Source organism: Castor canadensis, chromosome 15 (assembly GCF_047511655.1).
Source record: "Castor canadensis chromosome 15, mCasCan1.hap1v2, whole genome shotgun sequence".
NCBI classification, from domain to species: Eukaryota; Metazoa; Chordata; class Mammalia; order Rodentia; family Castoridae; genus Castor; species Castor canadensis.
Window position 1 is genome coordinate 62746412 of NC_133400.1, and position 12487 is coordinate 62758898.

Below are 12487 nucleotides of genomic sequence, written 5' to 3' on the forward strand. Positions count from 1 at the left end.
CCTGTGGGTGATAGAAATACATTAGAGTCATATGAAACTGAGAGATCTGCAGGAGAAAATTGGTCACATACTCAAATGAAATTCTGGATACACAAGTCCAATTTTGACCTCTATGATTAAACTTACTAATTTTGTATATAATTCTTTTCTCCCCTTCTGTCTGTGTAAAGGAACATGACTACATTTGTAACCCAATGAGATAATGAGTAGCGGCAACTCCTCTGTAAATTCCCTTTGAGAAACCATTCACCTGTCTGTCATATAAGAACCACTAGATAACAGAGAAAGACATAGATATATTTTGAGTTCCACCATTCAGTCCCTAACAGTGATGTAGTCTAGAAAATCCATTAAAATTAAATAGTAATGGACCAAGAGAAAGACCCTCCAGTTTCTGTCTCTGTCATCATGTCTGGGTAGGACATGCTTATCTGTGTTTATTGTGCTCACCAGGTGACATGGAAGAGAACAAGTCCTAGGATGAGATTAAACATGAAATGCTGAATGAAGCTCAGCTCACTGTTCTAGAATATTGCTTATTTCTGGAGTCTTTGAAAGAAAAGATAACTCTATTTTTTGAGTATGTTAATGGTAGGATTTTTTTTCTTATTAGCTTGAAAGTATACTCACTAATCAATTTGAAATATAACACAATCATCTCTTGACACAGATATTATCTAATTGTGACTATTTTCCAGAGGACTACACTGAATTTGATGGATCCCATGATTACCCCGGAAGGATATGGTTTGACAAAGACAGGTTTCAGTAATTGTTTCACACAGTCTGCGTCTGCTCCTCTGATCCACAATAGGATTAGCTGTAGGATTCAATTCTCATTATTTAACCAAGTGATCAAGTGGAAATTATTATCAAGATATGACAGTAGATTTGATTAAATTTTATCCAGACTCTGTCCAGCTTCAACAATGTGATTTCTTTTGAGTGTGCAAATCAAAAGCAATTGTTATGTTTAGAAACACTATTCCATGATTTGCTTCTGTGGAAACCAAGCAAAAGTGTTTCAAACTGCACAGAGCTGGACAAAAACAATGTCCTAATTTAAGCCATGTTAAAATGCACCTGGACATTATATTACTCATTTTGAAAAAAGAATCTGGCACTTTAGCCTACCAGGAATTCTCATGCTTTGAATCTAGAAAGTCTAGTCTAAAAGAAATGAAACATCACAGAGGAAACACTAATCTTCCAAACAATTTCCTCAAGGCTTCCTTCACATTCCTGTCCCTTAAACTGTAGGTAAATGGGCTCAATATTTGAGGAAAAACAGAGTGCATCACTGAAGCTGCTTCAGACTTTCTGGATGAATCTGTAACTGTGGAGCTAATGTAAACACCAAAACCAGTCCCATTAAACAAGGAAACAACTGAAAGATGTGAACCACAGCTTTATATTTTCTTTCTGATAAAACTTTTTTTGGAAAAGGCTGTATATTTTCCTTCTGATGATGGCATACTCAGGACAGAGGACGCAATGTGACCATAAGACAAAATTATTCCAGAGGGAGGAACACCACCAAATATGCAAGATGAAACATATATCAGTATGTTATCAGTAAGAGTATCAGAACAGGCTAATTTGGTAATCTGAGTAAGTTCACAGAAAAAGTGGGGGATTAAAAGTTCTGTGCAGAATATCAAATGTAACATCATTAGACAATTCACTATGTTATTGATGATAATGGTAACTAATAGAGAAAACATCACCAGAATGAGACAAAGGCATGATTTCATGATGATCCTATATCTCAGGGGATGACAAACGGCCACATAAGAGTCATAAGCCATTACTGCAAGAAGACAATTTTCCATGCCAAAAGAAAGCAAGGCAAAGAAAATGTGGGACAAGCATCTTATGTAATTGATATTCTGGTTCTGTGTTTGAATGTTCACTAGCATTTTAGGGATTGTGCATATGATTAAAAATGTCAGTCAATGAAAGACTTGAGAAAAAGAAGAACATGGGTGTATGGAGATGGAAGTCAGAGGACACAACCAAGATGATCATCAGATTTCCTGGGATGGTATGTAGATATATGAAGAGGAACAGGATGAAAATTAGGAATTGCAGTCCTGGATCATCCATGAATTCCAAAAGAATAAATTCTGTAACAGTCGATTGAATTAGAGTTCTCATGTTGTTGATGAATGTCAAAATGTATGGAAAAGAAAACAAAATGTGTGGACAGCAGCAGCCCTTGAGAATGTAGGAAAACACCCCATCTTTTAATTTTATCTTGCACAACTGTATTAAAATGAATGTATTCTTATTAAATCACATAGTTTATAGTATTTAATTAGAGCATCCCTAGTAGCTATTACAATCATCACATCACCTGCCCATCATGAACACAAGAATAGGATTAAATGACAGAATGGTTTATAAAAGCAGTCAGGATCGAGAAGGAGCAGAGTTCTGTTCTGAAGGAAATGGGATCTTGTGGAAATATGAGAGGATCAATGGGAGACCTGTGTGTGTATCAGCTCAAACATAGGAAAATGTGTCAAGAGGATTAAAGACAGTTGACAAGAGTGGCATGAGGTATCTTACTTCTTATCATATCATGCATGGTCTCTCATTGCTTCCCTTTATGAATTCTAATAAAACAGCTCCCTTCATTTCCAAGGCATTTACTAAGGGACCCTCTGTTACTTGATTTGTCATAAGAGCAATGAAGCTCAGCATCTCACCTGTTTGGTTAAGATGGAATTTCTGTCCTCAGACGTTCAAACAGACTGAAGTTGTCAATGCACTTCTGAGCAGGAACTATCATCTCTAGGGGGAGGTTCAGGTTGTGCCCTCTGACAGTAGCAGAACTGCTCAGTGAGGTTACAGACTGAATCACACAGTCTCAGTCTCCCTGGGGGTACAATATCCAAAACTCCTCATTAGCCGTGCTATATTGTCATCATTCTAATCTCATGGGGGGGAATATCATTATAAACCAACTCTATAGAAGTAAAGAATTTATCATGATCCATGATTCCTGAGGCTGGTAAAACATTCAATTCCCACCATTGTTTCTGCTCATCTCCTTTAGCAGGAACTTGAATAAAAAATACAAACCACTAGCCAGATGTGGGTATGCATTCAGGAAGCTGATGCAGTAGGATCACATTTTGCAGGAATTCTGAGATACATTAGAACAACTTTTCTCAAAAATATAAAAAAACATGCTGGGCACCAGTGACTAATGCCTGAAATCCTAGTAACTCAAGAAGTGGAGATCAGGAGGATCATAGTTTGAGGTCATCCCAGGTAAAAGTTCATAAGAACTCATCTCAACAGAAAAATCTAGGTCTGGTGGCACATGCCTGCCTTTCTAAATAGTCTAAAAAGCAAAAATAGGTGGATCACAACTGAGACCAGCCTGAGAAAAAGCAAGAAACTACCTGAAAAATAACCAAATCAAAAAAAGCTGCAAATGGGGTCAAGTGGTAGAGCACATGCCTAGCAACCATGAAGCCCTGAGTTCAAACCCTAGTACTGCAAAAAAAAGAAGCAGAAATAGAAAAACACAAAACCAAACCCAACCAAAACAAAACATAAAAAAACCTCAAATACTACAACTATAATAAATTACAGAATTCCTTTTCTTTTAAATTATAACGAAAATTATATATTCATTTCAGCAAGACTATCTCCAATATTAAAGGTGGTTATACATCATATATGATATAAAGTTGTGTAACTATAAATATTAAATAAGATATTATAAAAATGTAAACTTCAAGGGAGTCTATTTTTAAGCATCACAAATGTTTACTAAATCTTAATTTTGTTTTGTATTTTGCACAGATGATCCTAAATTATTTGTTTGATCAATGCCAAATTTCAAAAATATATGCATGATCATAACTCCCTGGTTTTAATTTTATTTATGTATTTACTGTTTTATTCATTCATTTGATGTTTTGAGAGAGGGCATACTATGTAGTTCAAGCTGAACTCAAATTTTAGTCCTCTTGCTTCCACCTCCCAAGTGCAGAGACTATGGTATGTAAAGTTTTAAAATCGATTTGTGAATATTGTCACAAGGGTTTAAGTAGTTTTCTTCATAAACAGACTGTGAGTAGAAAATATGGTTCCTCATTTTTATTGAGGTGTTTTTATTTTCAAATTTTATTTTATTGTTTTCACATTTACTTACATGTGTCCACATTATTTGGGCCACCTTCCCCCCAAATCCCTGCCCCCCCCCCACCTCTGAGAAGAACCTGTTCTACCCTCTGGTTCTCCAATTTTGATGAAAAAAAAACATATAAGATAAAAAGAAAAACATGTTGTTTTTGCTAGTTTGAGATGAAGATAGCTATGGAGGGAGATTCCTTGTGTTGTTTCCATGCCTATGTGTATTACAACTCAAACTGGCTCATCTCTACCAGACCTCTTCACTACTTCCTAGTCCCTTCCCCATAGTGGCCTCTTCCAGTTTAAGATTATTATATTTGCTGTTATGCAGTGAGCATATCAACTATATTCAAGTTTTTGGTTTCCTTTCCTTTCCCTATCCCTCCTGTGAGTAGTCTCCCCTTAGTGTGTCACTGATGTCCAATAATATTTCTGCAGTTGTTTCAGGTCTATAATACACATATGAAGAAGAACATACGATTTTTGGCCTTCTAAGCCTGGCTAACTTTGCTTAAGATGATGTTCTCCAGTTCCAGCCATTTACTTGCAAATGACAAAATTTCATTGTTCTTTGTGGTTGAATAAAATTCCATTGTGTATAAATATCATATTTTCTTCATCCTTTGGTTGGTAGTGTGGCATCTTGACTTTTTCAATAGCTTGGCTATTGTCAATAGTGCAGCAATTAACATGGGTGTGCAGGTGTCTTTGTAGTAACCTGAATCACATTCCTTCAGGTTTATCACTAGGAGTGGGATTGCTGGATCATATAGCAGATCTATTTTTAGTTTTTTAAGAAGTCTCCATATTTTTCCATACTGGTTGGACAAGCTTACATTCCAATCAGCTGTGTGTGAGGGTTGCTTTTTCCCTGTATCCTCACCAACATTTATTCTTGGTGGTATTCTCTATGGTAGCAATTCTAACAAGAGTGAAGAGGAATCTCAGTGGGTTTTGATTTTGATTTCGTTTCCTTTATGGCCAGGGATGGTGAGCATTTTTTCTTCTGTTTTTTGACAATTTTTACTTCTTCTTTTGAAAAAGTTTTGTTTAGCCTTCCTGGAACTGATGGGGAAAGGGAGAGAGAGTAGGGGAGGAGGGCAGGGGGGGAGAAATGACCCAAACAGTGTATACACATGTGAATAAAAGAATAATAAAAGAGAAGAAAAGAAAAAAATTTGTTTAGTTCAGGTGTTTATTCAAAGAAAAAATATCGTGTAAAGCAGACCACAGAGGGCAAGATGGAAGAGGAATAGAAGCTTTCTCCATCAGTCTTTATGAATAAGAGTCTGAAAAAGAAGAAGAGATAACATACAGAAGAGCAAAACAGAGGAAGACCATGAGAACAACAAAGAGGGAAAAGATCATTGAAACTTACTGTAAAAAAAAAGCCAACAGAGTCAGTTAAGGAACATTGTGCATCTCCAGCCCAGCTTCTCTAGCTGGAAGGGGATGACAAAGCTTCTGTTTCCAGACTAATACCAAGTGGTTTGATGGTAAATGAATGGAATTGGAGAACATTGTGAATTAAACCAGGTTCAGAGATGGAAAGGCTGCATATATTCTTCATATGTGGAAGATAGATCCAAAAGATAAATTTATATACAAAAACATATATCATTACAAACAAATATGTAGAACTACTTTATTGAACCCGGGGGGGGGGGTGGGAAAACAGGAGAGAATGATAGAGAGTAAACAATATCAAATACATAATATCTGCGCAGGTAGAAACTATTGCTATATGAACTGAAAGCTGTTGAATAATGGGGCTGTGTGAAAGAAAGGGTAAAAAAGAGTAACAGAAGGTGCTGAACTGACTAAATTAAAGTATATTCACAGCTGGGATACATTGAGAAACTCCTCTCCATTTACCGTAGAGTTAATAATGAAAAACAGGACTGTAAAACAGGTACAGTGTGTTTGGTGGTACTTGTGGGAGGGGAAGGTGAATGGAAGAGGTGCACATGAAGGAATATTGTTGATGGGGTCCATGATAATGAAATCTCTTGTGATTGCTTTAAGTGGGATAGGGAGAGGGTTGTGTGTGTGAGGGAAGATGGTGGGTGTAATCTATCCAATTTATACTGTAAAGCTATTTGTAACTGTCCCACTGAATATATGCTAATAAAAATACATATGCTAGTATTTAAAAGGCAACTAGCTCCACTGGCAGAGATATTAAGTTACAGAAGCTGCCTGCAAACTGCCTGCAGGTAGAGGAGCATTGTGACTGAGTAATTCTGAGGATTAAAGAATTGCAGCTTGGGAAGTTCCAGTACTTGAAGACACATTGTATACATAAGAGACTGCCACCAGAGGCAACCTAGAGGGGGTGAGGTTTTGACTGAGGCAAACTGAGGGCTACTGGCAGGATCCCTGGAAGTAGCAAAAGGGCAAGAATTTGGTGGCCCACCCTATCTAGTGACAGCAACTCAAACCACTAATGACAGTTTTAAAAACAAAGCACCTAGTATCCACTCAAAGACAGCTCAGATTATTGGGGTGGCCCTAATCTGCTGGTGAACAGGCAGGCTTTTAAAATGAGCCATTATGGGAACTGGGAAAGTGAAGGAACAATTGCAGTTCAGGATCACAACACTGGAAGAGAGATAGCTAAGAAAAGCAGACCAGAAGAGGAAGGGGCTATTGAGGATTCACAAATTATTGGATGGTGGTCAAAAACTTGATCCAGAACCTATCAACCCTCTTGTTAGTTCTGTACATACCAGAATGGAAACATGGTAGTAGAATAGGTATGAAAGAAATTACCTTTGAAAGGAAGTAAGTAGAAAAGTATTGGAGACTGGAATACTAGAACTGAAGCTATCCTGTCTGGATAGCTTACCAAATATGTCTCCAAATTGGATCACCAGGTTCAGGGAACAGAAATGTCTTGGTTTCATCCAAGGATGAGGAGGAGACTTAAGCAGGAGTAGGTTTACTAATGCAAAGCCAAACATAAGTGCACCCCTGGGTGGGAGACTGGGCAGGGTCAAGAAGGAGCACTGTTCTGGAGGTCCCCAGACTTCAAGCTTTTATTAGAGTCTGTGCACATGGAAAACTGTGTTAATAAATCAACTTCTGGAGAGTATGCTATGTGTCATCAACTCCTCCCACAAGTTGGATTGCAGAATTCTTGGCCTTGGATGGTCAGATGCAGGTAGCCATGGGGATTCTGAGTCTGTAAGATTCTGCTGTATGTCACAGGTCATTTAGTTAACATCACCATTCCAGGATATGATTCATTATCAACATTCAAGCCATCATTCTGAGCCATCAGGTTTGTTATTTCACAGCCTAACTCCTATGCCAATTCCATGTATCAAATGAGGTAAAAGACTAAAATATATAAGTGTAAATAATTTGTAACCATCAGAAACTGTAGGAAGGAGTAAATGGAGTGTGACTGATAATGACAATAGGGTTTCTTTGGGTACAATGAAAATATTCTGGAGTTGGGTAGTAGTAATAACAAAATTCTTTAAATATCCTTTTTAAAATTGTTTGGTACATGTGAAAATCCTAGTCTTTATTACAAAGTGATGGATAGTGTACCATCTAGTAAACACACATCTGAGCTCAATAAATAAAGAGACTGTGTCAACCTTACAAATTTAACTCAAGTTTTGAGTTTGGCAGCATCATATCTCGGTAGTATGTTCTCTGTGACGTGTTCAGCAAGTCTCACTTCTCAGTGAAGTCCACGGCCAATCATTATGGTTAGTGAGCTCTGAAATACCAATACATTCTGTAGGAACAAGATAATTATCCTATCCATGCTCCAGGGAAGAAGGTTCTTACCAGCAACACTGGTGATGAAAGAGGACTTCATAGTAACTTCAAATAGGATTCTGAGTTATTCAAAGTTGAATCCTTAGAAGCTTAACTTCTCAGTTCGTGTTTGTTTCTTAAGTGATATGACACAGTATCAAGGATTTTAAGCAACTCTACTAAACTGGCATTATATTTCACATAAACACAAATATGAAATGATAAAAGTAACTACAAAAACATAAAAGTGTCTGCAGAGTTCAAAGACTCAAAGAGAACATAATGAAGACAAATAAGGGGCCTAATACAGATGAATGGAAAAGCCATTATAGGGGACAAGAAAAAAGTTTTATGAAACACATGCACATAGATATTCAAAGCCCAGAGTTATCTAATGCAGTTCAGGTTTACAGGTAGTTTCAGGTGGTCAATATAGTAATATTATAAATCTCTATATAATATGTAAACAACTGGTCTGGCATTGAAGTTGTGAATTTGTTATTGCTAATTTACATTTTCAGGTCAGGGATAGAAACAGCAAATCAACCTAGCTAATGAGTAAGCCAGTCGCAACTCAGTAATTAAGTCAATGTAAAGATAACAGGTGATTAAAACCACCCACTAGTCAATCAATAACATAAGAGCACAGCACAAAACAGAAGCATGGGGAAGAGAGGCTAGGAAATTCTACCCCTCAGAAGACCAACAATTCAATAGAGGATTTAATGGGAAATGAAGAAAATGAATACCCTGTTTCCAATCCCAACATAAATATGATAAATATAACCAATGAGCTCAATGATATTCATAACAATTTCTTAAACAGGAAATCATGAATGAGCTCATTGAGATATTCATGGAGAAGCTACAAGAGATGATTAAACAGAATGTACAGAATGAACTCATGGAAAATCAGAAATAAAAATCTTGAAAAGACACAGAAATAGTGATAGGAACTCAGAGAGGAATGCAACAAACTTCAAAGTGAAACAGGAGACTATAAATAAAGAGATATATGAAATAAAGAATACTGCACAAGAGATAAAAGAGGAGTTTAACAAAGATATGCAAAATCTCAGAAAAAAATCAGACAGAAATCCTGGAAATAAAATTTCCTTTAATCAAAAAAAAAAAAAAACACAGTGAAAAGCCACTCCAGCAAACTAGAACGAGTGGAAGACAGAATCTCAGGGATCAAAGACAAAATAGATATTAAACAAGAAACAGAAGAATTCTTAGATAAAACAATCAAGAGTCATGAAAGGAATACCCAGGACCTCAGTGACTCCATCAAAAGATAAAACCTGTGAATCATGGCATCAAAGGAGAAGAGGTACATGACAAAGGGATATGTAATATATTCAACAAAATAATAGCAGACAATTTTCCAAATCTTGAAAAAAGTTGCCCATTCAGCTACAGGAATCCAGGACACCAAACAGATTAGACCAAAATAGAACCTCTCTATGACATATTACCCTTAATGCAGCTAGCACAGAGAACAAAGGATGTTGAAGTCTGTAAGAAAGAAAATACAAGTAATATGTAAAGGAAAACTGATCAAAATAATGACAGATTTCTCAACAGAAAACTTAAAAGCAAGAAGGGCATGGGGTGAAATATTTTGAGCACTGAAAGAAAAACATTTCAGTTCTAGAATACTCTACCCAGAAAAACTACAATTCAGAAGTGATGGAAGAATAGATGTCTTCAATGATAAACAGAAAGTAAACAATATATTACCACCAAGCCATCACTACAGAAGATTCTGGAAAGAATCTTACACACAAACAAATATAACAATGAACAATGGGAAGTATTAAATCTCATGAGAAGAAGAGATAAATACTCTTAGAGTAGCATTGAGTCAGCTGCACACACTTATCCTTAAATAACAAAAACAACTACATGGCAGGAATAACCACATACCTCTCAATATTAACACTGAATGTTAATAGACTCAACTCCCCCATCAAAACACACCATTTGGCAAACTGAATGAAAAGGAATATCTGGCTATCTGTTGTTTACAAGAAATGCACCTTATTGACAGAAGCAAACACTGGCTCAAGGTGAAAGGGTGAAAGGAGATTTACCAAACTAATGGCCCCTGAAAAATGGCAGGAGTACCTATACTTTCATCAGATAAAATACACTTCAAAGTTAAATTAGTCAAGAGAGACAAAGATGGTCACTTCATTCTAATAAAATGAGTAATAATCAAGGAGAAATAACAATTATCACCTTATATGAAACTAATGTCAGTGCACCCAACTTCATTGAGCATACACTAAAGATTTAAGTTCAATACAGACCCAAACACAGTGGTAGTTGGAAAATGTAATCTCTCTATCACCAATAGAGAGTTCATCCAGATGAAAAAGTCTATAAGAAATCCTGGAACTAAATGACATAATAGACTGAATGGAAATAACAGATGTCTACAAAGTATTCCATCTGCAAAAGCAAAGTACATGTTCTTCTCAGCAGCCCATGGAAATTTCTTCAAAATATACCACATCTTAAGGCACAAAGCAAGTCTCAAAAGATAAGAAAACTGAAATATCCTTGTGTACTATCTGATCAAAATGTGATAAAACTAGAACACAACAACAGAAGCAGCAGAAAAAACACAAACATCTGAAGGTTGCTCAATGACAAATGGGTCATAGAAGAAATAAGCAAGGAAATCAAAAAGTTCCTGTAATTTAATGAAAATGCAAACACAGTCTATCAGAACTTATGTGACACAGCATAGGAAGTCCTAGAAGGAAATTTCATAGCCATGAATGCATATAATAAAAACACAGAAAGATCTAAAATCAACGACCTGTTGCTATGTCTCAAATTCCTAGAAAAAGAAGAACAAGCTAAACACAAAACAAGCAGAAGAGAAATAATAAAAATAAGAAAGAAAATCAACAAAAATATGATAAAAAATAAAGAATCAAGCAATAAAAATCTGTTTCCTTGAAAAAATAAACAAGACTGACAAATCCCTGGCAAATCTAACTAAAAAGAGGGGGGAAATGCCTAAATTAAGAAAATAAAAAATGAAAATGGAACATAACAAGAGACACCAAGGAAATCCAGGGAATCATCACGGATCTATATTAAAATAAATAAATATAATAAATTTATTAAATATTAAAATAAATAAAGCCTACATTAAAATAAATTGGAAAAAGAAGAAATGGAAAATGTCTAGATACATATGACCAACTAAAACTAAATCAAGAGTATATTAATCACATAAACAAATCTATAACATGGAATGAAATTAAAGCAGAAACAAAGAGTCTCCCAAAAAAGAAAAGTCCAGGACCTGCCAGATTTTCCACTGAATTCTACCAGAACTTTAAAGAAGTACTAATACCAACCCTCCTTAAAGTGTTCCACAAAATAGAAAAAGAAGGAACACTACCTAACTCATTTTATGCAGCCAATATTACTCTCATCTCAAAACCAGACAAAGACACCTCCAAAAGGAGAACTATAGGCCAATTTCCTTAATGAACATTGATGCAAAAATCCTCAATAAAATAATGGCAAACAGAATTCAACAGCACATCAGAAAGATCATCTACCATGACCAAGTCAGCTTCATCCCAGGGATGCAGGGGTAGTTCAACATAGACAAATCTATAAATGTAATACAGCACATTAATAGAAGCAAAGACGAAAACCACTTGATCATCTCAATAGATGCAGAAAGAGCTTTTAATAAAATTCAACATCACTTCATGAAAAAAGCTCTGATGAAACTGGGAATAGAAAGAAAGTACCTCAACATAATAAAGGTTATATATGGTAAACCTAAAGCCAACATAATATTTCATGGGGAAAAACTGAAACCATTTCTCTTAAAGGCAGAAATGAGACAAACGTGCCTACTTTCAGCACTCCTATTCAGAATGATCTTGGAATTCCTAGCCTGTGCAATAAGGCAGGAAGAAGAAATAAAAGGAATACAAATAGATAAAGAAGTCAAACCTATCCCTATTTGCAAGCAACTTGGCCTAAAAGATGCCTCTCCCCCAAAAAAATACTCCTCAAAACCATAAACTCCTTCAGCAAAGTGGCAGGATACAAAGTCAACTAACAAAAATCAGTAGCCCATCTATATACCAACAACGAACAGATTGAGAAATAATATAGGAAAACAATTCCATTTAGAATAGCCTCAAAAAATCAAATATCTAGGAATAACTTAAAAAGATGTGAATGATCTTTATAATTAAAACTACAAACCACTGAAGAAAGAAATTGAAGAAGACTAGAGAACATAAAAAGATCTCCCATTCTCACGCATGAGAGAGTAAGCATAGCAAAAATGGCTATTCTACCAAAATCAACCTACATGATCAATGCAATTCCCATTAAAATCACAATGACATTCATCATAGAGACTGAAAAAATCAACCCTAAAATTCATATGGAAGCGCAAAAGATCACAAATAGCCAATGCAATTCTGAGCAAAATGAGCAACACTGGAGGTATCACAATACCTGATTTCCAAATATACTACAGAGTCATAGAAATAAAAACAGTATGGTACTG

At 35.8% G+C, this 12487-nt stretch overlaps 2 pseudogenes; one reads left to right on the plus strand and one right to left on the minus strand.

Annotated features, from left to right (window-relative positions):
* The window catches only part of LOC141417261 (integrin beta-1-like), a 725909-nt pseudogene that overhangs the window by 608431 nt on the left and 104991 nt on the right, over nucleotides 1-12487 (plus strand).
* On the minus strand, nucleotides 1188-2157 carry LOC141417323 (olfactory receptor 7G2-like; annotated as a pseudogene).